Consider the following 26,970-nt stretch of genomic DNA (forward strand, 5'->3'; position numbering starts at 1 on the left):
AACCTCTGCCTTTGAAGACTATATCCATGTAATCTACTTGTTTCATTGTGATGGTCAGTAGCTAGATAAAATTAAGTAGATAACATCATTAAGTTAGTAATGGTCAGTAATAAAGAAAGATACTGATTGACTTTAAGAAAGAAAAATGAAAAATAAGCAATAATAATAATAATAATCAGAAATCTAGATAATTGAATTAATAGTTAAAAATAGAGTGTGAGTTGTCTTCCACCAAGCGCTTTGTTTATTGTCGTAAGCTCGACAAAAATAGAATAGATGTTAATCTGGTAAATGAGCGGGCGGCTCTGCAAGCTTTAGATTTGTGATGAAATCACTGTTATTAATGTTGTGGTAATGTTTCAAACGCTGCCCATTTACAGTAAATGGTTCGCTCGCTTTTCCCTTTATCTTCATCGCTCCATTTGGAAAGACGTTAGTAATTTCGAAGGGACCTGACCACCTAGAACGAAGTTTTTTGGGAAAGAGTCTGAGGAGGGAGTTAAACAGAAGTACTTTGTCACCTTCCTTAAACTTTTTCCTTGATATGTGATTGTCGTGCCATTTCTTAGTTCTTTCTTTATAGATCCGGGCATTCTCATATGCATCTAGTCTAAGTTCTTCTAGTTCATGAATATCTAATATTCTTTTTTCGCCTGCGACAGTATAATTGAGATTAAGGGTCTTAATGGCCCAATATGCTTTATGTTCTAATTCTACCGGCAAATGACATGATTTTCCATAGACTAGTTTACAAGGTGTGGTTCCTATTAGGGTCTTATAAGCTGTCCTATATGCCCGCAGGGCTTCGTGTAATTTTGAGGAGAAATATTTCCTAGAGGTGGCAACCGTCTTTTCTAAAATTTGTTTGATTTCTCGGTTCGAGACCTCTACCTGCCCACTCATTTGTGGGTGATAGGATGTTGCTACGCGGTGCCGGACTCCATATTTCAGTAATAGCTTTTAGAAAATCTTTGAAATTATATGGGAGCCACCATCACTGATGACAAGTCTTGGCACGCTGAATCTAGGAAAGATTATGCGCTTAAAGAGTCTAATTACCACTCGTGTGTCATTCGTTGGAGAGGCTATGGCCTCGATCCATTTTGATATGTAATCGACCGCAACAAGGATATACTTGTTACCAAAAGAAGATATGAATGGTCCCATAAAATTGATTCCTCAAACATCGAAAACATAAAATTAAAAATACACAAACACTAATAAAAATCAAATCGAAAACATAGATAATTCTAAATAATTCTCCCGATAATTTTGCGAAAGATAAAAAGTAATCGGATATAAAAGAACAAAAATCAGGCGTAAAAATGTCCAAAAATAAACTGGACGTATTAAAATGATAAGCGTAAAATAAACTTCTCGGAAACATACATGTTTTGATCGAATTTTGAAATAAAAATTGATCAATTAAAAGGTTTTGGTTGACAAACATGCGACCAAAAAAATATTCGAAAAATTAAAACGAGCATGCCATGTTAAACTACATGAATCATAGATTAAGAATACTGACGCCTGCAAGCTCTACTTTGAAATTTTTTTGCATGCTAATTCGACATACAGTTGAGAAACGATTCAATCAGTCTGACTATAGATCCAAAAATTTATTTTGGTTGATATTTTAAACGTTATACGGAACAAAATGCCTGATGTGATGAGTAGAAAATGCAGATGTCTTGTGAATGCATTGAATTACTGATCGCGAAATTATGAATAGACAATCAGATGCAAATGAATCGCTCTTGGATCATTTGGTTATGATTCTCAAACACAATCAAAACCCTACAAAGATTTAGATAACGACAATGCTCTTGACTATCACTCTCTGGATCTCCGAAACATAATGCAATGGGATTGACGATGCACTAAAATTGAGAAATCAAGTCTTTTGACTTCTTAATCAACAGACGACTGAATGAATGTCATCAAGACCAGATAAAATGCAAGAGCATCTGACTTTTCATCTAAACCCTGATGAATGCTTTTGATTAAAAGAATGCATGATACAAATGAAATAATTACGCTATGTTGATGCAGGTAAAAACTTGGGGTAACATTTAAGGTTTGACACAAACAACCTCTTGGCATTAGACATTACTACTTTGTTTGGTAAGCTTGAAGAACATGAACAAGAGCTTATTTGCTTGAGGAAGCATAAGAAGAAGATTAAGAAGGAAAAGAACAAGGAAATGGAGGTAGACAAGAAGTCAATTTCTCTAGTGGCTTCTAGTTCTAAGTCCTCCACTATAGAGCAATATGATAGTGGAACTAGTGATGGTGAGTGTTCGGATGATGAAGAAATGAAGTTGTTTGTTAAAAGGTACCTTAAGCACATTAAAAGAAATGGAGTGACGCACTCTAGCAAGAATCTCATCAACTATAGAAGACAATCAAATACCTCAAAGAAAGATGAGAATAAGAAAGATAAATCTAAAGGTTCATGCTATAATTATGGAAGAGTCAGTAATTACAAGCTAAATTGTCCATTTCTTAAGAAGGATAAAACAAAGGGCCAACAAAAGAAGTCTAGCAAGCCTAGAAGAGCATACATCACTTAGGAAAGTGATAGTGAATCCTTAAACGAGGACAACTCAAGTGAAAGTGGTGAAATGGAAAATCCTTGCCTCGTGGCCTATCACAAAAAGAAGAATGTAAGTCATTCCAAATATGATTCTATTAATAAAATGTCTTATTCTAATTTACAAATTGCCTTTGAAAATCTACATGGTTAAGCCTTATAAGCTTTTAAAAAGTTGGCTTCAAATAAAAGAATATTTTCATACTTAGAAGCCGATAAGACTTTTCATCCTCAACATTAACTTTTGGAACATCTAACATAGTTTTCTTAAGAGCTTCCATTTGTTTTTCAGTTTCTAAAACTTTGGCTTCTAAGTATGAAAATATTATTTTATTTGAAGTCAATCTTTTAAAACAAATGGAAGTTCTTAAGCAAACTATGTTAGATGTTCCAAAAGTCAATTTTAAGGATGAGAAGTCTTCTTAGTTTGGTTGTGAAACTTGTCACATTTGAAAAAAAATAGGTTATTACTCTAAAAGAGAAATTGAACAGGGCTTTAGAACCAAAGGTTACCTTCGTTATTGATCATACAAAATTTAAAAGATCTTTAAATGTGTCGTACGAAAAGTATAATTTTGTTATAAGGGAATCAAATAGCAAAAGTAACTCTCATCATCACTTGACTTGTCACTATTGTTGCAAAAAAGGTCATACCATTTCCAAATGCAAATTTACGAGATATTTGGTTCCTAAATGTTTATTTTAATTATTTCCCAAGTGCAATAATGTTTCCATTCACTCTTAAGGACCCAATAAAAATTGGGTACCTAGCACTCTTGTTTGATCTTGTAGGTTGAATGTCTTGGCTCCATGGAGAGAATGTGATTTCTCGACAATGGATGCTTGATGCATATGACGGATGACATTTCGCTATTCATTGACTACACGCCAAAGAAAAAGGGTTATGTGACCTACAGAGACAATAATAAAGGTGTTATACTTGGTAAAGCTAGTATAGAAATTACTTACCATTGAAAAGTGTGTGCATGTCACATTTGATGAATCTTATCCAAAAAATATAGGGAAAGGTATTTCTTTTCATGATGCAGATGTATCTTCAGAAAACATACTCAAAGACATCGAATAAGGAATTGATTAACTTGAAATGGTGAAACCAGAGAAGGAGGTGTCGTATCCCAAATTTTGTTTATCTTTCATATGTTTTCTAGTACCACTTTATTTAGAATAAATGAAATGACACAATTGCTAGAATAACATGTGTAAGGAGTTACAAGGAAGAGGTTTTGAGTTTGAATTTCACCTTTTCAATCTTTTTTTTCTTCTTCTTTTTTCCTTTGTTTTTGTTTTTAACTTTATTTCTATTTGTATTATTTTCAAAATTACAAAAATCTAAAACAAATTGTATTTTTATTAATTTTTGTTATTATTATTAGACATTTAAAATATATATTATTTTTTCATTAAAATCATGATTTTATGCATAAAATAGTCCCCAAAATTTTTTGTTTTAAATACATTTGTTATTTTTCCATTCTAGTTAATTTAATTTTAATTTAGTTTTTAAATAATTTGATTTTATTCGATTGTTACTAAAACTAAAAAATAAAACTCTTTTATAAGTTATTAAGTTATTTATTATAATCATTTTAGAAAAAACTTTTGTTATAAATGTTACTATTATTATATTTTTGTCACTTAGCTATTTTATATATATATATATATATATATATATATATATATATATATATATATATATATATATATATATATATATATATATATATATATAAAGGAAGGAAAATATAAATTTTTTTGTTGTTATTATTATTATTATTATTATTATTATTAATTAGAAAATAAAGTTCATTATTTGGTGATTATTAAGTAGTCATCCAAAATTCCCAAACATACAAAAAAAACACTAATCACTCCAAATCATCCAAAAATCAATATGCAAAAGCCTCATTTCAAAATTACATCCATGTACCTTTAATTCCATCATTCCAAATCTTCAACAAACTACAACAAATCCAAAAATTTCCAAATCCAAAATGAATCATTCGAAAACATGAATAAAATCTTCATCAACATTAATTCTCAAACGTAATTTTCACTTATAAAAGACCAACAACTTCATCATATGAGGGGGACACAAATTTAAAAAGAATTACACAGAGAATTTCACACATAGAGGCACAGAGTCTCAAACATCCGAGTCCTTATCCCTATTTTTTCCATAAGAGTCCCAACACTTTGTTTTACGTTTTTTAATATAATTTATATTTATTTTTTTCTCATAATTGACATCCAGATTTTTATTATTTACACTGTTTTTAAATTTTATTTTTTATCTAACACTACCAATTTTTACCAAATTCATCTAACACCATTCTCTAAACTCTATTTTATTTATTTATTTTAACTTTAAAAATAATATTACGAAACATATTTTGTTTTATTTTTTCTTCAAAACAATTTTAAAAAAAATTAAAAACATAACTTTTAAAAACTAAAATCTAAAACTCAGTTAAACAAACTTTAAATCTAATTGTGAAATAATTTTGTTGAGATTAAATAGAACAATTTTTTATGGGGATTATATTTTAGATTTTAAAAATGCAATTTTTGTATGTTTACTAAAAAATATTTTTTTAGTATTTGTTTATAATGCACGTGAAAGAGGAAGAACACAACTACTACTCATTCATCATCCTTAACATACAACCTTCAAACTCAATCCTTCATTGTTTGAACATCCTCAACATACAAAATATTCATCATCTTTGATGTCTCTTCCTCAAATCATTAAACCCCGTTAAAAAATCATAAATAAGTCTTTGGGAGAAGAGAAAAGACACACCGAAGAAGAAAGGAGGGAGCAGACCGTGGAAATAAGGGAGAGAAGGACTTTTTCTTTTCTTTGTGAGTTTATGTTTAATAGAATGTTTTTTTCTTCATTTTTTATGTTATATGGTTGTGACGTGTCGACACGTGAATGTATCGATTTGTTCTTTGGTTTATTTGGGTCTAAGTTTTGGATTTTAGCTTCCCTAATTCTACACTCCTATCCTTTTTTTATTATTTAATTTTTTCTATGCTTTTGCTTTTGCTAGTAATTAAGTCATTCTCTAAGTCATTAACCTTTAATTGTAGTTTAGTTTAGAATTGAATAGACTAATTTAAACTAATTCATTTAATTATGTTAATTAGTCTAATTTAATAATTTAATAAATCATAAAAAAATAATTCTTTTAGTTTTAAAAATCCAAAAAGACAAAAAGAAATAAATAATATCTTTTATCTTCTATATCTTTGTTTATACCTTGTGTTTAAGATTAATTCACTTAATTAGGTCTTAATTGATAATTTAGTCTAATTTATTTTTCTAAATACATTTTAAAATAAATTTCTAATTAAAAGAAAAATGATAAAAATAATAATTCTATATATATATATATATATATATATATATATATATATATATATATATATATATATATATATATATATATATATATATATATATATATATATATATATGATGATACTCTATTTTCTAAATAAAAAATAAAACTATATTTTTGTCAATCAAACTGATTGCCTGGTGTCACACCTTATCAATCAATAAATCCACCTAAAATTAATCTGAACACATCAAATGCTATATTCTCCCCCCTTGTGCGTTGAAACCTTTTTCAAACAAACTTTTCTCCGTCCCGATGCGTTGTGATCTTTTCACAACTAAAAATCAACAAACACGCAACATTTTTAGACGAACTACAGTACCCTGATCCATCATAATACTTGAGGGTACGTAGACACAAAGTTGTAACACTCTGGCGAGTACAATAATAAGAAAACCTTTTTTGTTCCCCTTTATACATGATTTTTTTCTCTATTAAAAATGATAAAACAATTCTCTTGTACATAATTGAAATAATTATATTAATAAAAAATAGGTAACATAAGCAAACATCTCATAGATAACATAGTAACCTTAGAACTAAAGAAGGATCTCATTGAGTATAATGAAGGCGGGGTGCATAACGCCTTCCCCTCACTTAATCGACTCCTGAACCCTTATGTCTTATCCTTATACTCTTAGGTATTATCATTATTTCGATGTTCATTAGGAACAAATAAAGGATGATGACGACTTTGTGATTTTTCCAGCCACGATAGTTGGCGACTCTGTTGGGGATTACTTCCCTAAAGAGAGTCCATCATATCCGTTAGATCTAGGGGTTGTGTGTTTTTAATTTTTGTCTTATTTTATCTATTTTTGATTTTGATTTATTTGTTTTTTATTTTATTTTATGTTTTCTACTTTATTATATATATATTATATATATATATATATATATATATATATATATATATATATATATATATATATATATATATATAGTTGGGATTTTATGTGTGAAACTAAAATCTAAGCTTGGAGAAAAAACATAAGTTAAGAAGTATAATCATAGTGCTAACCGGTGAGATGTCACATCTCTTAGGGGAATGAAAGCTACACTCATAATAGACTCCCCAAATTTGTCTTCATAGTAAGGTTATCCCTTCACTGCGGTCTAAAACTTGTTTTACCCATGGTGACCTTATGTTATCAACCTACTAGGGTCGTTACTAAGGTCCCGCCTAGATGAAACGTATTCCGAAGGGTTATCTTATGAGGGTCAGTTCCTTCTCATGGTAAAACAAGGGTATAATTCATGACTCTAGTACTATTATCTCAAATTCTAGATCCTACAAGTGAGGGGATTGGGTTGTAAAAACATAGAACCAACCTATAATAGGGAGCCCTCCCGTAGGTTGTTCTTTCATCATCCTATTCCTAAACCTGTTTGGGTTTCCCATGTCGGTCACTATCCCTATCTGTAAGAAGCCTTACTAAATAAGGTATCCTTATATTTGGCAGTATCCCTAAACCCATTTGGGTTTTCTTATCTTAGTCATTATCCTAAACTTGCTTGGGTTTCTCTACATCCATCGTTATCCCTAAACCCATATATGGGCTCCCATGCTTCTCATTATCCCTATCTGTTACTATCATAATGTGACGTTTGCATACAAAAAGACTTTTAGCATACCCCATGCATTTTCATGCATCTGCGTACATGCACCTGGAAAAAAAATCATACATATTCCACCTTTACCGACCTTCCTCCAATCGTTATCTAGCTAGTAGACTTCCTGATACTCGCAAACAAATTTGAAGGATGTCTCAAGAAACTACAGAGGGACTCAAGAAGGGCAAGTACCATTAAAGAGAGAAGGTAAACCTTTGCCGTGTTATCCACATGCTTACCTAATGCCTCAAATACAACAACTTCATGCGCCTCATCGATCACGAGATCAGTATGTCCTACCATGAAAAAGGAAGCTTGGAAATAAGTTGGATCATATGCCAAAGTTTTATGGCCAACTACCTCAACACTTGCTCAAAGATTCCCTAGTGAAGTTATAATAACTTGATCCTCATCCTCGTTCATATCCTGCAAGTCATGACGAGAATGACCGATGTGAGCACAAAGTTCAAGACCTGATCAACAAGCAATTGGCTTTCAAAGAAGGAGTCCCATTAGTAAACGGTCAACCTACTTTGACAAAGTGCGAGAACTTCAATAAATGTCTCCTAAAGTGAGTTGTATCAACAAAGAAGCTCAACCCTAGGATCAATAGACTTTATTATTTCTTTGTTGCTAGGTTGTATTTGTTTTAAACTTGTACTTTTTACTGGTAATTCTAATAAAACGAGGATGCATGTTTTTTAAATCGATCCGTTCGTTTTCTCTCTTTCTTATTCCATCATAAAAAAATCACACCTTTTCTTTACGCTTATCACCTATTAACAAACTTTGGAGGAGAATGATGTAAATAAAACAACTGAATTTGCTGACGTATGCTTTTATTAGTAAGACCTGGCTGACGATGTAAGGTATTATTTCACCTCCCATATCATTTTCTCCCACATAGTGTCTCAACTATGAACCTTGAGGACAAGGTTCTTAATGAGCCGATGAGTATTGATAAGGAGATTAAAATGCCCATTAGAGAAAGGAAGAGATCAATATTACTTAAAGATTTTTATTATTAAAGGAGGTTCGATTAGTAGTATTCACTAGTTACCTTTTATGTTGCTTATTCATTATTGGTCCATGGCCCAATTAGTACTTATAATCCTAGCTATTTACTTATAAGTTCTTGGAAGTTGGAGTTTTTTTTATAAAAGATCCGAAAATTATTCTTATGTTATTTCTTTTTATGCAACTTAGATCTAACCTTAGCTTAGCAAAGTCTATCAGAAAACAACTGCCATGAACACAAGCTTAGATCTTAAGTAATTCAGCATGTCAACATATTTGTCATGTTGTTAGTGTAATTGTATATCTTATTACTAAAAATACTTTTACGTGACATATCATGTTAACTTCTGTTAATCAACATTGACAACGCTAAATATTTAAATGATGATTCAAGAAACTTTTTTTAAGAGATTAAAAAAATGAAATAGTCCATATTTAAAGAAATTAAATCATATAATCATAAATTAATTTTATGATATTGTTGACTGAGGAACCAACATATTCATTAGGGGATCAATCCCCATCATATGAAATAGGAGGACAATAAATTTTGGTTTTGTGCACTTTCACACCCATCTTTATTTTTATCTTACTTTACAAACATGTTATTAAGTCACATGCACTAAAGAAAAAATTTATTCAAGTTAACTACCTCAATATTTTGTTAACATTTTTCGCATTAAATCTTATATATATTGGCAAGAAATGGATAACCATCAAGATTGACACATTCACATGATAAAGATAGCATGAACGTGCTCATATGCGCTATAGTCTATAAATAAATGTATACAAATTTAAGTCAACAATAAAACAAAAATATGGTGACCCGTTTGATTAGAATTCAATTTCTTTACCATATAAAGCCAAGCTTATCCAATCCAAGGAACCATTTGACATGATTTTAACGTTCATTTTTTATGCTTCACTTCTAAAAAAACAAAATGTGAAAGATAGATGGCTTTGATGGGAACACGTAGTGGATAACCAATTTAGTGCGACAGAAAAAATATAGCCATTTTGAGTCAAAATAAAAATCATTAACATTATAAAGGATATACATTCCCAAACCATGATCAAATTAAGCACACTAATGAGTATCATTTATTCACATTATCTACAAATGCTAAACCAATAAAATATATATATATTTTCTTTCTATTTGGGCACAAACAACACCACATCATCCATTCCATGCCATTGAAGTAATATTTCTCATTAGGCACAATCAACTCTTCAGATTATCAACTCCAAATTCACCCAAAAAATGGTAGATCAACTACTTCCATTAATTGAGACATTGATGAAGTACTTGAATTGTTACTTGAAATTCCTTAAATAAGTCCTTGAAACTTCTGAATCTCCTCAGTCTTAGAAAGTTGTTCCCTCAACTTTAACACATGCACACACAATAATTAATAAAACAAATATGGTTATTAAGAATTAAGATGATAAGATCTAATCTAATAAAAAATTAATGAAAGATATGTGACCTTCTATCCAGAATATCTCGCCTTTATCTGCCGAATTGTAATTTTGAAAGGCTTGTAAAAGTGTATGTATTGATTGTATTATGATTGTTGTATATATATTTTTCAAGACTATGGTAGGTTTATATATGATTCTAAGATGGAGTGATTTGATAAACTTGATAAATACTTGAGAGAATTTGTAAAAATGCACATAAAAAGTTTGGATTTGAGAAAAAATATGTAATATCAAAGAATTTTTTTATAGATGTATATGATGGGTACATTAATTGATAACTCTGTCGATGTTAGGCCAATAAATATTTCAATTGATTCTCTTAAATTTTGGGTGAGTTGTTCCTCTGATGCTCATTTCCTTATATAGTGATTTCGACCCGTCTTGGAAGGAAGCCTAATTGATATCATTCAATGTGATTGATGATGCTTTTAATGATGATTAAAATGAGGTTTGTTTATCTTGATTCTCATGTCTAATACTTGCAATCATGTATTATTTAAAGATTTTCTATGCCCAAATTTGGATCACTAAAGCCCAAAATCGGCTTAATACGACACCCCAAACCACTCGCATTGTGTCAAGTTTGGGATGTCGAAATGGGTGGTTCTCTTATCTAGTCTTGGTATATGATCTGGCCCTGCGTTTGAAGGTGCTCGGTCCAGGTTAGATTAAATATTTGAAATGTACACAATCCCCCCAAGCATGAGACTCGTAGTAGCGAGATACATAAGGTAAGGGTCCTAGGACATTTTCAAAATTCTGGAATGTATACAATCTCCCAAGCATTAGGCCTGTAGGGGCAAGATGCTAAAGATAGAGGTCCTGAGACACTTTCTAAATCTCTGAATGTACACAATCACCCAAGTATGAGGTCTGTAGTGGCGAGATGCTTAAGGAACAAGTCTTTATCATATCTTTAGGATACTTAAAAGAAATTAATCCCTCAAGCATGAGGCACGTAGGGGCACTACGCCAAAAACTGGAATAGACAGCGCACCTTAGAGGGCGCTTTATTACAAAAGCGCACTCTAAAGTGAAGCGAAAAAATAAGGAGCGAACAACTGGAATAGACAGCGCACTTTAGAGGGCGCTTTTGTAATAAAGCGCCCTCTAAGGTGAAGCGAAAAAATAAGGAGGAGATAGAGGGACAACAATACAGGGCGCTTTTTAGAAAGCACCCTCTAAGGTTACCCTTAGAGGGCGCTTTTAAAAAAGCGCTCTATAAGTCCATGTGCATTTCCAGTTTATAAAGCGCTTTTGGAAAGCCTTAGAGAGCGCTTTCATAAGCGCCCTCTTAGGCCCCCTTTAGAGGGCGCTTTTTTTCCACAAGCGTCCTCTAAGGTCCCCTTTAGTAAACATTAAAATTATAATATACTACGCGTTTTGTTATTTCACTCTCTGTTATTTTCGTTCTTTTTCACGTTAGGGTTCTCACTGCTACGATTTTCGCTACTTCTAAGGCGTTCTCCTTCCACCTCTGTTAGATCTACGACGTTTCCTCCTTCTATTAAATCGTTGTTAGCTGTTCGATTTTGACACCATAGGTATTTTTCTAATCTTCATATTACTTGGTTTCTCTTCTGACGTTCGCTATTGTTCATTTTTGGTTTCATTTTTCTTGGTTCATACATTTATTGAGTATTCTCAACAATAATTATTGTGTTGCAATGCTAGCAATGGAGACTAGGCATTATGGGTTAAATTTCACCAACTGTTCCATTTGTTTCTCGATGTAGAAAAAGGAGGCAGCAATATCTAAAACACCTTCTACCAATAAAAGGTACACTATGCAGCTTATGAGTGTATTTATTCTAGCATACATAGCGTAGCTAGTAACTTAAGAAGTTTAGGTATGGATGTTATTTGATAGAGTAAATTAGAGTCGACTATTCTTCTGTTAGCTTTCAGTTAGACCATTATACAATTCTACATATATATTTTCTAGTCAATGTTTATCTTTTGTAAAAACTATATGATGATATATAACTATGCTACAAATTAGTGCATACCACTAATGCTTAATGCATGGTTCATACATTCTCATGCTATTGAAGTCAGAGATATCTGAAAATGTTGAGAAACTAACTCAATAAACCAAAATTGTTTTGGTTTTGGATTGTTGTTGGAGACATGAATGCCCTGCACAGAGACTAACTCAATAAAGTGAAATTGTTTTGTCTCATCCCATTTTTGGTTTCTCTTCTGAAATTGTTTTTTGTTTATTCTAATTAGTAATGGATAATACATGGATGTCTTCCAATCGATTGTCGAGAGAGTACGAGAATGGGGTATCAGAATTCGTTAAGTTTGCCGTTGTGCACGCCGAAGACCCCAGTAGAATGATATGTCCTTGCTTGGGTTGTTGTTATGGGAAACGGGTTGACGCAGTTCAGTTGACATCGCATCTAATGAGGCATGGAATTGATCGAAGTTATACGGGTTGACGCAGTTCAGTTGACATCGCATCTAATGAAAATTGGATAGTACGAGAGCACAATCGATGTTTTATACCTTGGTTTAAGGATCATATTTATTCAAAGTATTATTCAGACCCCGCTTCAATAACAGAAAGGTTGAGATGCTTAGCATATGGTCCAAGTTTCCATGTTTTTTCTTATAGCGTATACGCGATTAATGGATACATATTTTATACCAAAGAACAAGATGATAAAAGTACTATGCAGAATAGTGGTGTCACCGTGGTAGCTGAAGCAATGCACATATCAAGTGTGAAGGACTTAAACCCCAAATTTGGAAATCTGTCGTATTTTGGTGTTATCGAGCGCATTTGGGTGTTTGATTATGAGAAGTTTCAGATTCCTATATTTGGTTGCAAGTGGGTTGAAAATAATAACGGCATTCGAATGGATAAGTCAGGATTTTTGCAAGTGGATCTTAATAGGGTGGGATACAAAGATGAGTCTTTTATTCTAGCCTCTCAAGCTAGACAAGTGTTCTATGTCAATGATCCGAAAAGTACGAAATGGTCTATAGTTCTTTTTTCCAACAAAGTAATTGATGAAAACATTGGAGATCAAGGTGATATTGATGTTGAGATTGAATCGTTTACCAGAAATGATCAAGATGAGAATATTATATCAAATGATTCATATATTAGAAATGATCATAATGAGGGTGTTTGGATCAATCCAACCGTCCGTGTTGTTAAGAGACATGTAGAACATATTCCAACCAAGAAAAGAAAGAGAACTTAGTGAAAAAGGTACAGGTCAAATGATTTTAATTGTTTTCTTTATTACAGGTAAAATGGCTTTATTACAGGTAAAAGGTATAAACACAATTATATGATATTTATGCATAGAAAATGTTAATTCTTGATCTTATACTTCACCTAACTAATTTTATGATATTTTAGGTTCATGCTATTGATATTGAACAAAAAGAGGTTGTTGCTAAGAAGATTGCGGCTAGCAAAAAAAACATACATCTCAGAGATGCTTTTGCTACTTAGTTTTATTTCTTTTTAAGTTATGAATTGGTTGTATATTTAGAATCTTTAGAAGTTAAACGATTATATATCAGTGGATTGTTGTATATGTATGGATTGTTGTATATAAGGCTTGTTGAATGCAATGTGTGAAAAAGGGCTTCAAATTATACAATTTTAGGTGTACTGCTTCAATATACAGGTTGTCTAAAATAAATAAAAAAATATAGCGCTTTTTAAAAAAAAAAATTAAATAACCACCCACTTTAGAAGGCGCTTTCCAAAATAAGCGTCCTCTAAACCCTTTAAATTTCCACTTTAGAGGGCGCTTTCCAGTAAAAGCGCCCTCTAAACCCTTAAAAGTTTCCACTTTAGAGGGCGCTTTCCAGTAAAAGCGCCCTCTAAACCCTTAAAAGTTTCCACTTTAGAGGGCGCTTTCTTTAAAAAGCGCCCTCTAAAGTGGCCCTTAAAGGGCTTAAAGAGCCACTTTAGAGAGCGCTTTCACCAGGAAAAAAAGCGTTGTCTTTACCTATGTCAGCGTCAGATTAGAGGGCGCTTTAAAACGCTGTTATAGGCCAAAAAAAGCGCCCTCTTTTCCCTTATTTGGCGTAGTGGGGCGAGATGTTCTAGGTGGGAGATCGAGTTGACCTATATCTTCCAGTATTATCTCGTAGTGAGTTTTTAGTGTCTCCCTAGGAGTCGCTTATTTGGGAGTATGTGGTGAGGAATATTACAAATATTGGTCGTGTAAGGCTTTATTCGTCGTTGTACACAAGTCTGGATCTCCGGTAGAGAGATATAGGCTTAGTTTTAATGGTTAAGTTCCTCGGGACTCACAAAAAGTATGTTTTCATCAATGCCCCTTATTCCTCTATGATATTTAGCCTTTAATGCGGTCATTCTTTCCACACGTCATCTGGCTTTATAAATAAAAACCTTAATGTCTCACATTCTTAAATCAAACTTTAAGACATATTTTTCCTCATCTTCTCTTCAAATTCATCTTCTTCTTTTTTTTAATTCATTCTTATTATTCCTTAATCATATAATGTTTCTTAGCAACAAGCTTAACATGCACCTGCCATTTCTTAACAGACGTTAGGTAATTACTTTATCTCTTCTTCATTTTCTAATTTTATTTTCAATGGTGTTTATTCGATAATGCAATGAGTTTAGGAAATTTGTATAGCCTCTAACTGTTTAAAAAAGAAATGAGTTGTTGAGGAGATGTATAACAGTCTTCAAATGAAAGTTGGTAAGGTGAATTGAGGGTTTACGGAGAGGGATGTGTATGGCATAGCCCTTAGTACTCTTATTGATAGTGACACTAACTCAATGTCTTCTTCCTCAATTTGGTTAAATTTATCATGGAGATCTTTGCCACTCCTCCAAGCTCGTTTTTTAAGAGGTTTTAAGCTTTGATATCCATCTGTCTATAAGATGACTACATATACGCTTTATGAGTGGAACGGGAAATATCTAACACTTAAATAGAATGTGAGGTTATTTTGGAACCCTGTGTGCGAGGAGAGATGGTTTGCATGCGGCGACCTCCCAGGGTAAAGAATGATTTTTTCTACTTCTTCACCGGTGTTTAGAGGATTTAAGGGTTGGTGTTCCCTTCACCCTCCTTGAGTCTGACATCCTTAAGATGTTAAATGTTTCCCTCTCCTAGATTCATCTAAATAGTTTGTTGTTCGTCCAAGGATACGAAATCCTCGGTAAGGGTATATACGTCACACCTAACACCAGGATCTTCTTTTTCTTCTACAAAACAAAAGGATTATATCAGGGTGGGTGGGTATGAATAAGTACCATCCTCATGCGTGTTTTACTTTCCTCTTATACCTCTAATTGCAATAATGGGAAAGACAAGTTTGTTAGACTTAAGGGAAGTGTATGATGTTCGGGTACTCTCTTTGAGGATGATGGGTCATATATAGATTAACTATGTACTAGAGTGGTGAGCCCCTTTCTATTTTGGGTTTTCTTCCATCTAAACTTAGTGAGACTGAGAGGAAAGCAGTGGAACTAATGGAGCATTTTCCAGCCATATCAGTGAAGGAGTTGATTAAGTACGAAACTAATTACCCTACATTGTTGAGTTTCTTGGGTAAGGAAATGTCCTTCTATGAGTTTTTATTGCCATTTTTCTCTTTAGCTAGTTCTTACTTGTTCGTATTTCTTTATTTTTTTGTAAGAAAAATGAGTGGTATTTCCATTGTTGAGAAAAAGGTCATGATGGTTCAGGCTATAATGTATTTTGGCGAGACTCACATCGTTCACCATAATGACCTTGCCGGTTTCCAAACTCGCTTCACTAAGAAAAAGAAGAATATGGGTAAGGGGAAAGATGTGAGATCAGTTCATGTAAACACCATCATAAATGTCCTCATCATAGGGGTAACAAAGTCACCTAAGGAAAAGATGAATGTAACTGATCTCGACAAAAATTTAGTGATTGTGAATTCACCCGTGTCAATTAAATTAGAGACGGATGGTGTCATGTCTTGTCTTATGGCCAAAGTTGGAGTGGCTCATTTTTAAGATATAATCATTTCTAGGATAAGAGTTTTGATGGGTTAGTGCACCTTTATAAACACCTAAATAATGATGAAGAAGAGGAAAGAAGAAGGCCCATTAGATCCCAAAAGATCCTCCAATTCTTTGGTGAATATCTGACGATGAGCATCGTGTTGAGGCAACCTTTTTTTTAGATTCTGACCTTTCTGATCAACATGAGAATGATCTAAGATTTAAGGTGAAGAAGTTGAAGCTGAAACAAGAGGTTGTTCAAGAGCCGCTGACCTCGTCCAATGAAAGGATATCCTTCCTTAAGGGGGATTTTAAGGGTTATCATGACTCTCTTAAGAAGGTTGGTCAACAAAGGAATTTTTTAAAAAAGGACAATTAATGTTTAAAGGAATATCTCAAGAAATAAAGCTCCTTACATGAGGTCAAGGTGGGCGATCTCAAGAAGAGTTTGGACGAGGCCCAAATGGAAGGTCTCCTTCTTGGAGATGATGTGTTTGAGAAAGCGAAGGTTCAGGTGGTGTTAGATACCCAAAAGTGCTTATTTGAGCTATCATATATGGGCATCTTTCACTCCATTTCCGTGCTAAAGTGTTCGAAAACACCTTTTTTTTTGATGAATTGCAAAACAATGATAAACGATCTTGGTACCTTTGATTTGTGTGTTATTGTACAGGAATTAGGCATGAAATAATAGAAAATGAAGGCACAAGAAAATGGCAAGGGACCAAGAAAAAGAAAGTATTCATCAGCTTGCTCGCTAGGCGAAGAGCTCGCTAGGCGAGCGCCCAGCGAGACCCAAGCGAAGAGCTCCAGTATTTTACAGTGGCAAACATCAACAAATTCGCTAGGCGAGCTGCCAGCGAAGGTGGTAGCGAACACGTCCAGACTTTGCCAAAAGCGCAGCCAGCACTCACTCGCTAGGCGAGCAATTAGCGAGCTCCCAGCGAGCATTCCAGTAGCAAAACCTCCTAATCTCGCTGGAGCGAAGGTTGAAGCGTTCTATTCGCCTAGCGAAGGTTTTGTTCGCCTAGCGAACATGGAAATCTGGCAAAGGACATTTCTTTGGGCGCAGGTGCCACAGGTGCCTCATTTTGGGGCTCGCTAGGCGAGCCATTCTGCTCGCCTAGCGAGCATGACAGCTCAGTAACAACACTATAAGTAGCAAGGGCTACTTTTTGGATATAAAACTTTTACCTTTCCAGATTTTTGTACTTTCTTAGATATTTTTCCAGCATTGCTCTAAGGATCTTTTGTGACCTAGAAATCATTTCTCTTCATCTCTTAACAATCTTTCACAAAAAGGTGGATTCCCATCCAATCTCGATTATTCGACTCGGATGTTGATCAACCTTCTTCCGAAACTTGTTGAACAAGCTACCATGAAAATGAGTAGCTAAGTTCTTCATTTTGTCAAGGTTAGATGTAGATGATCATTAGCTTTGTGTGTAAATGTAAGGATCTTCATTTGTAAACTCTTTAATGGTGAATATATGGTGAAAACTTTGTTCTTATTGAAAACTCTTTGTGTTGGTTTATGATCGAGAGATGTTTACCAACTCTTAACCTAAGTTTTCATCCAATCTTGTTTGTTAGCTAGAGATAGTAATGAATGATTTTGTTCACCATAAGGTTGAACCAAAAAGTTGTCATTTTGATAGATTGTGTTAGAGATAAACAATGGATCAAAATGGGAAAACTCACAATGTGTGTTAGAGATAAACACATTGGGAGGACTTTGTGAAATAGTTTATCGTCTAAAGGAGTTTATAAGTTTTGTTGATCGAACATATACATGCAAAGTGATCGTCGAACCCTAACTTTGGCAATATTTCTCAAATATTCAAACCAAAACTTTTACCGCATTTTATTACACTTTTATGCAAGATACCGTGACAACTACCAAAACCCCATTGTTACCTTAAGCTAAAAATTAAAACAACTGTCGAAAGGCGGTGATATCTCACAATCCCTGTGGAGACGATAACAAAAACCCGACACTTAAATTTACAATTCAACAAAATGGCGCCGTTGCCGGGGATTGTGAATTGATATTGCGAGCATCGCAATAGTTGTTTAAGTTTTAGCTTTCGAATTTTTGACTTGTGCTTGTAATTTGTTTGGTTTAGTGTGCAGCTTTCGTTTTATGCGAGGGCAAATCCCTGTGGACGAACTTCTTTTTGATCCTGAGATCGAGAGAACCGCAAGGAGGCTTAATAGCAAAACGAGACGAAGGAGGCAACAAGCGAGACATCAGCAAGAACAAGGAGAAAGTTCTTCTACCACAAATCTACCACCATTCATACCTAACATGGAGCCACCACCACCACCGCCTATTTCTACTCCATGCATAAACAGTCCAAGAAACACTGCTCAGTTTGCCAACCACACGGGAAGGCAAGCTGAGATGAAAACGGGAACTCTCAATTTATTATATGGAAGTCCATTCACCGGAATGGACCATGAAGATCCCTTTGCTTTTCTCACAAAATTTTATGAGATCGCATTGGCGGTCGGAGTGGATCAGGCTCAAGAGCTCCCGTTGTTCAAGAGATTATTTCCCCATGCCTTGCTCGGTAAAGCAAAAGATTGGTACTTAGACCAAACACCTGCCGTCATGACAGACTGGAACGTGTTAGAAGAGAAGTTCATCGAGAGATTTTTCTCCCATAACCGGTTCATGGAATCCAAGACGACCATCTCTGTGTTTGCACAAGGAACCAATGAATCATTAAATGAGGCGTGGGAAAGATTCAAATCCATGCTTCGGAAATGTAAAGGGCATGGATTTGATGAATTGACTCAAATCCATATTTTCAAAAATGGACTTCAACCAAATTGCAAGACGTTGTTGGATGCTACCTCGGGTGGGTCTTTATTGTCGAAAAGTGCCGAAGAAGCTACAAACACCATAAATCGAATGGCTCTAAATGATCTTCAGAGTCAAAGTAGAGGCAACTCTTTGAAGAAGCCGGGAGTACTTGAACTTGGGACGAATGATGTCATCCTTGCCCAAAACAAGCTCATCTCACAACAAGTGGAACTCTTAACGCAACAAATAAAAGAGTTGAGAGAACCTTCTAAAGCTAAACAAATAGCTTGTTGTGAGCTTTGCAAAGGTGAGCATGACACCGGATTCTGTCCACCTCCCGGGTTCGAAGAAGTAAACTACATGGCAAACCAACGGGACTACCAACCGAGACAACAACAACAACAATCTTATCAACCACACCCTCAAAATCAACAACAACATTTCCAAGGGAATCAAGGGTTCCAACCTAGGAGTAACTATTACCATAACCAAGGTTATGGAGGTGGTTCTTCTAGCCGTCAAAACCCTCCCCAAAATCCTTATCAACCTCAACAACCGCCGGTCGTAACTTCTAAGTTGGAAGAGACATTGACACAATTCATGCAAATGTCAATGGCTAATCAAAAAAGCAACGACGGCTATAAAAAATCTCGAGACTCAAGTTGGGCAACTTGCTAAGCAACTCGCGGAACAACAAACCGGTCCTTCCTTTTCGGCAAACACACAAACAAATCCTAAGGAGCATTGTAAGGCGATCACAACGAGAAGTGGGAAGGAGTTGATGAGTGAGAATAAAAAAAGAGTTGAGAGTGAACAAAGAGAGAAAAAGAAAGAAAATGAGGAGGAAATATTGGAGGATAATATTGATGGTAAAGTGGGGGAGTGGAGTGAGGAGGAAAAAGTTGAAAAGAACGAAAAGAATGGTGAAGTTGAAAAGAAAAAAAGTGTGGAGATTGAGAAAAATACGAGTGATGAAGTAATGGGGGAGGAAGTGAAAAAGCCTAGATGGAGGAGTTCTAGAGTTGCGAAGGGAAAGGAGGTAGTGAGCACTACTCCAATCCAAAACCTCCCTTATCCTCATGCTCCGTCCAAAAGGGAGAATGAACGGCATTACGCCCGGTTCATGGATATTTTTATACAATTGCAAATCAACATTCCGTTTGCCGAAGCCTTGGAGCAAATTCCCAAGTATGCCAAATTCATGAAGGACATACTTACAAAAAAGCGGAGGTATACGGAACCGGAGACCATCGTCCTAGATGCGAGCTGTAGTGCAATTATTCAAAGGACGCTTCCTAAAAAAGAGGTTGATCCGGGAAGAGTTACTTTGCCGGTTAAAATTGGTGATATCTATGTCGGGAAAGGACTAATTGACTTGGGGTCAAGCATTAATCTTATACCTTTGTCTATTATAAAGAGGCTTGGCAACATTGAAATTAAGTCCATCCGAATGACGTTACAATTGGCAGATAAGTCGACTACCCATCCTCATGGCGTAGCCCAAGATGTTTTGGTTAAAGTCGATAAATTCTTTTTCCCGATCGATTTTATTGTTATTGATATGGAGGAAGATGATGATGCTCCGCTCATCCTGGGCCGACCGTTCATGAAAACCGCGCGAATGATGATAGACGTTGATGACGGTTTGATGAAGGTGAGAGTTCAAAATGAGGAAGTTACATTCGATCTATTCGAAGCGATGAAGCATTCAAAAGAGAGAAATGATAGCTTTCGCATCGATGTGATCGAAGAGGCAATTTTGGAGGTTTCTAAGCATATTCATGAGATATCTCCTATGGAGTTACCTCTTGACGACTCATTGGAAGTTTTCACAGCTGAAGAAGAGCAAGCTCTGGAGGAATGCTTAAGGGAACTTGATGGTTTAAACGAACTACAACCGTGGGAAGTAGAGGAGGAAGACTTGAAGAAGGAGGTTAATGACGAAAAAGCGCCTATTGAATTGAAAGTGTTACCTTCGACTTTGAAGTATGTATTCCTAGATGAGACTGAAGCAAAGTCGGTCATCATAAGCAACCTTTTTTCAAATGAAGAAGAAGCCCGTTTGATCAATGTGCTAAAAACAAATCAAGAAGCCATGGGTTGGACTATTTCCGATCTAAAAGGAATTAGTCCTTCCTATTGCATGCACAAGATCTTGATGGAAGAGGATTTTAAGCCGGTAGCTCAACCACAACGCCGCTTAAATCCTACTATGAAGGAGGTTGATGAATTGCAAAACAATGATAAACGATCTTGGTACCTTTGATTTGTGTGTTATTGTACAGGAATTAGGCATGAAATAATAGAAAATGAAGGCACAAGAAAATGGCAAGGGACCAAGAAAAAGAAAGTATTCATCAGCTTGCTCGCTAGGCGAAGAGCTCGCTAGGCGAGCGCCCAGCGAGACCCAAGCGAAGAGCTCCAGTATTTTACAGTGGCAAACATCAACAAATTCGCTAGGCGAGCTGCCAGCGAAGGTGGTAGCGAACACGTCCAGACTTTGCCAAAAGCGCAGCCAGCACTCACTCGCTAGGCGAGCAATTAGCGAGCTCCCAGCGAGCATTCCAGTAGCAAAACCTCCTAATCTCGCTGGAGCGAAGGTTGAAGCGTTCTATTCGCCTAGCGAAGGTTTTGTTCGCCTAGCGAACATGGAAATCTGGCAAAGGACATTTCTTTGGGCGCAGGTGCCACAGGTGCCTCATTTTGGGGCTCGCTAGGCGAGCCATTCTGCTCGCCTAGCGAGCATGACAGCTCAGTAACAACACTATAAGTAGCAAGGGCTACTTTTTGGATATAAAACTTTTACCTTTCCAGATTTTTGTACTTTCTTAGATATTTTTCCAGCATTGTTCTAAGGATCTTTTGTGACCTAGAAATCATTTCTCTTCATCTCTTAACAATCTTTCACAAAAAGGTGGATTCCCATCCAATCTCGATTATTCGACTCGGATGTTGATCAACCTTCTTCCGAAACTTGTTGAACAAGCTACCATGAAAATGAGTAGCTAAGTTCTTCATTTTGTCAAGGTTAGATGTAGATGATCATTAGCTTTGTGTGTAAATGTAAGGATCTTCATTTGTAAACTCTTTAATGGTGAATATATGGTGAAAACTTTGTTCTTATTGAAAACTCTTTGTGTTGGTTTATGATCGAGAGATGTTTACCAACTCTTAACCTAAGTTTTCATCCAATCTTGTTTGTTAGCTAGAGATAGTAATGAATGATTTTGTTCACCATAAGGTTGAACCAAAAAGTTGTCATTTTGATAGATTGTGTTAGAGATAAACAATGGATCAAAATGGGAAAACTCACAATGTGTGTTAGAGATAAACACATTGGGAGGACTTTGTGAAATAGTTTATCGTCTAAAGGAGTTTATAAGTTTTGTTGATCGAACATATACATGCAAAGTGATCGTCGAACCCTAACTTTGGCAATATTTCTCAAATATTCAAACCAAAACTTCTACCGCATTTTATTACACTTTTATGCAAGATACCGTGACAACTACCAAAACCCCATTGTTACCTTAAGCTAAAAATTAAAACAACTGTCGAAAGGCGGTGATATCTCACAATCCCTGTGGAGACGATAACAAAAACCCGACACTTAAATTTACAATTCAACAAAATGGCGCCGTTGCCGGGGATTGTGAATTGATATTGCGAGCATCGCAATAGTTGTTTAAGTTTTAGCTTTCGAATTTTTGACTTGTGCTTGTAATTTGTTTGGTTTAGTGTGCAGCTTTCGTTTTATGCGAGGGCAAATCCCTGTGGACGAACTTCTTTTTGATCCTGAGATCGAGAGAACCGCAAGGAGGCTTAATAGCAAAACGAGACGAAGGAGGCAACAAGCGAGACATCAGCAAGAACAAGGAGAAAGTTCTTCTACCACAAATCTACCACCATTCATACCTAACATGGAGCCACCACCACCACCGCCTATTTCTACTCCATGCATAAACAGTCCAAGAAACACTGCTCAGTTTGCCAACCACACGGGAAGGCAAGCTGAGATGAAAACGGGAACTCTCAATTTATTATATGGAAGTCCATTCACCGGAATGGACCATGAAGATCCCTTTGCTTTTCTCACAAAATTTTATGAGATCGCATTGGCGGTCGGAGTGGATCAGGCTCAAGAGCTCCCGTTGTTCAAGAGATTATTTCCCCATGCCTTGCTCGGTAAAGCAAAAGATTGGTACTTAGACCAAACACCTACCGTCATGACAGACTGGAACGTGTTAGAAGAGAAGTTCATCGAGAGATTTTTCTCCCATAACCGGTTCATGGAATCCAAGACGACCATCTCTGTGTTTGCACAAGGAACCAATGAATCATTAAATGAGGCGTGGGAAAGATTCAAATCCATGCTTCGGAAATGTAAAGGGCATGGATTTGATGAATTGACTCAAATCCATATTTTCAAAAATGGACTTCAACCAAATTGCAAGACGTTGTTGGATGCTACCTCGGGTGGGTCTTTATTGTCGAAAAGTGCCGAAGAAGCTACAAACACCATAAATCGAATGGCTCTAAATGATCTTCAGAGTCAAAGTAGAGGCAACTCTTTGAAGAAGCCGGGAGTACTTGAACTTGGGACGAATGATGTCATCCTTGCCCAAAACAAGCTCATCTCACAACAAGTGGAACTCTTAACGCAACAAATAAAAGAGTTGAGAGAACCTTCTAAAGCTAAACAAATAGCTTGTTGTGAGCTTTGCAAAGGTGAGCATGACACCGGATTCTGTCCACCTCCCGGGTTCGAAGAAGTAAACTACATGGCAAACCAACGGGACTACCAACCGAGACAACAACAACAACAATCTTATCAACCACACCCTCAAAATCAACAACAACATTTCCAAGGGAATCAAGGGTTCCAACCTAGGAGTAACTATTACCATAACCAAGGTTATGGAGGTGGTTCTTCTAGCCGTCAAAACCCTCCTCAAAATCCTTATCAACCTCAACAACCGCCGGTCGTAACTTCTAAGTTGGAAGAGACATTGACACAATTCATGCAACTGTCAATGTCTAATCAAAAAAGCAACGACGGCTATAAAAAATCTCGAGACTCAAGTTGGGCAACTTGCTAAGCAACTCGCGGAACAACAAACCGGTCCTTCCTTTTCGGCAAACACGCAAACAAATCCTAAGGAGCATTGTAAGGCGATCACAACGAGAAGTGGGAAGGAGTTGATGAGTGAGAATAAAAAAAGAGTTGAGAGTGAACAAAGAGAGAAAAAGAAAGAAAATGAGGAGGAAATATTGGAGGATAATATTGATGGTAAAGTGGGGGAGTGGAGTGAGGAGGAAAAAGTTGAAAAGAACGAAAAGAATGGTGAAGTTGAAAAGAAAAAAAGTGTGGAGATTGAGAAAAATACGAGTGATGAAGTAATGGGGGAGGAAGTGAAAAAGCCTAGATGGAGGAGTTCTAGAGTTGCGAAGGGAAAGGAGGTAGTGAGCACTACTCCAATCCAAAACCTCCCTTATCCTCATGCTCCGTCCAAAAGGGAGAATGAACGGCATTACGCCCGGTTCATGGATATTTTTATACAATTGCAAATCAACATTCCGTTTGCCGAAGCCTTGGAGCAAATTCCCAAGTATGCCAAATTCATGAAGGACATACTTACAAAAAAGCGGAGGTATACGGAACCGGAGACCATCGTCCTAGATGCGAGCTGTAGTGTAATTATTCAAAGGACGCTTCCTAAAAAAGAGGTTGATCTGGGAAGAGTTACTTTGCCGGTTAAAATTGGTGATATCTATGTCGGGAAAGGACTAATTGACTTGGGGTCAAGCATTAATCTTATACCTTTGTCTATTATAAAGAGGCTTGGCAACATTGAAATTAAGTCCATCCGAATGACGTTACAATTGGCAGATAAGTCGACTACCCATCCTCATGGCGTAGCCCAAGATGTTTTGGTTAAAGTCGATAAATTCTTTTTCCCGATCGATTTTATTGTTATTGATATGGAGGAAGATGATGATGCTCCGCTCATCCTGGGCCGACCGTTCATGAAAACCGCGCGAATGATGATAGACGTTGATGACGGTTTGATGAAGGTGAGAGTTCAAAATGAGGAAGTTACATTCGATCTATTCGAAGCGATGAAGCATTCAAAAGAGAGAAATGATAGCTTTCGCATCGATGTGATCGAAGAGGCAATTTTGGAGGTTTCTAAGCATATTCATGAGATATCTCCTATGGAGTTACCTCTTGACGACTCATTGGAAGTTTTCACAGCTGAAGAAGAGCAAGCTCTGGAGGAATGCTTAAGGGAACTTGATGGTTTAAACGAACTACAACCGTGGGAAGTAGAGGAGGAAGACTTGAAGAAGGAGGTTAATGACGAAAAAGCGCCTATTGAATTGAAAGTGTTACCTTCGACTTTGAAGTATGTATTCCTAGATGAGACTGAAGCAAAGTCGGTCATCATAAGCAACCTTTTTTCAAATGAAGAAGAAGCCCGTTTGATCAATGTGCTAAAAACAAATCAAGAAGCCATGGGTTGGACTATTTCCGATCTAAAAGGAATTAGTCCTTCCTATTACATGCACAAGATCTTGATGGAAGAGGATTTTAAGCCGGTAGCTCAACCACAACGCCGCTTAAATCCTACTATGAAGGAGGTTGTGAGAAAGGAAGTTGTAAAGTTGTTGGATGCAGGAATGATTTACCCGATCTCGGATAGTCCATGGGTTAGTCCTGTGCATGTGGTTCCGAAGAAAGGTGGAATTACCGTGATCCGGAATGACAAGGATGAATTGATCCCTACTAAAGTTGCAACGGGGTGGCGAATGTGTATTGATTATAGGCGGTTGAATACCGCAACTCGAAAGGACCATTTTCCACTCCCGTTCATGGATCAAATGCTCGAAAGACTCTCGGGGCAACAATACTATTGTTTCTTGGATGGCTATTCCGGGTATAACCAAATTGCGGTTGACCCGGCCGATCATGAAAAGACGGCTTTCACATGTCCGTTTGAATACCGCAACTCGAAAGGACCATTTTCCACTCCCGTTCATGGATCAAATGCTCGAAAGACTCTCGGGGCAACAATACTATTGTTTCTTGGATGGCTATTCCGGGTATAACCAAATTGCGGTTGACCCGGCCGATCATGAAAAGACGGCTTTCACATGTCCGTTTGGAGTGTTCGCATACCGAAAAATGCCCTTTGGGTTGTGCAATGCACCGGTGACTTTCCAACGATGTGTGCAAGCCATTTTTGCCGACCTTATTGAGAAAACAATGGAAGTCTTCATGGATGACTTCTCGGTATTTGGTGGGTCCTTTAGTCTATGCTTGGCAAACTTGAAAACTGTGCTTGAAAGATGTGTGAAGACCAATCTGGTGCTTAATTGGGAGAAGTGTCACTTCATGGTGACCGAGGGGATCGTGCTTGGCCATAAAGTCTCTTCAAGAGGTCTTGAAGTTGATCGAGCTAAGGTTGAAGTGATTGAAAAGTTACCTCCTCCGGTGAATGTGAAGGGAATCCGAAGCTTTTTGGGGCACGTCGGGTTCTATCGGCGCTTTATCAAGGACTTCTCAAAGGTGGCTAAGCCTTTGAGCAATTTGCTAGCTAAGGACCAGGTATTTCTCTTAACCGATGAATGTTTGCAAGCTTTTGAAACTTTGAAAGAAAAATTGGTTACCGCTCCAATTATAGTCGCTCCAAATTGGAATTTAAATTTTGAGCTAATGTGTGATGCTAGCGACTATGCAATTGGAGCGGTGCTTGGTGTAACACCTCAAAATTTGCCCTCCTCTCTTGAGACTAGCTTAACATATTGCATTTCATCTTGTAGGACATTAGTCATTACATATTTGCATATCATGTGGAAACAATAAGCAAGTCATCCTCCTAAGTCTTTCTCAGAAGATGGAGAGGTTAAGAGATGCAAGCTTGAGGGTCTTACTGAATTGATCACTAATCATCTGAGGGTTTGTGCTTCAATTAGGGTTTATTGGTTCCTCAAGGAGATTGGGTAGTATCTTGGTTAAAATGGTACATCATCATCATCA

Source organism: Lathyrus oleraceus, chromosome 2 (assembly GCF_024323335.1).
Source record: "Lathyrus oleraceus cultivar Zhongwan6 chromosome 2, CAAS_Psat_ZW6_1.0, whole genome shotgun sequence".
Lineage (NCBI taxonomy): Eukaryota > Viridiplantae > Streptophyta > Magnoliopsida > Fabales > Fabaceae > Lathyrus > Lathyrus oleraceus.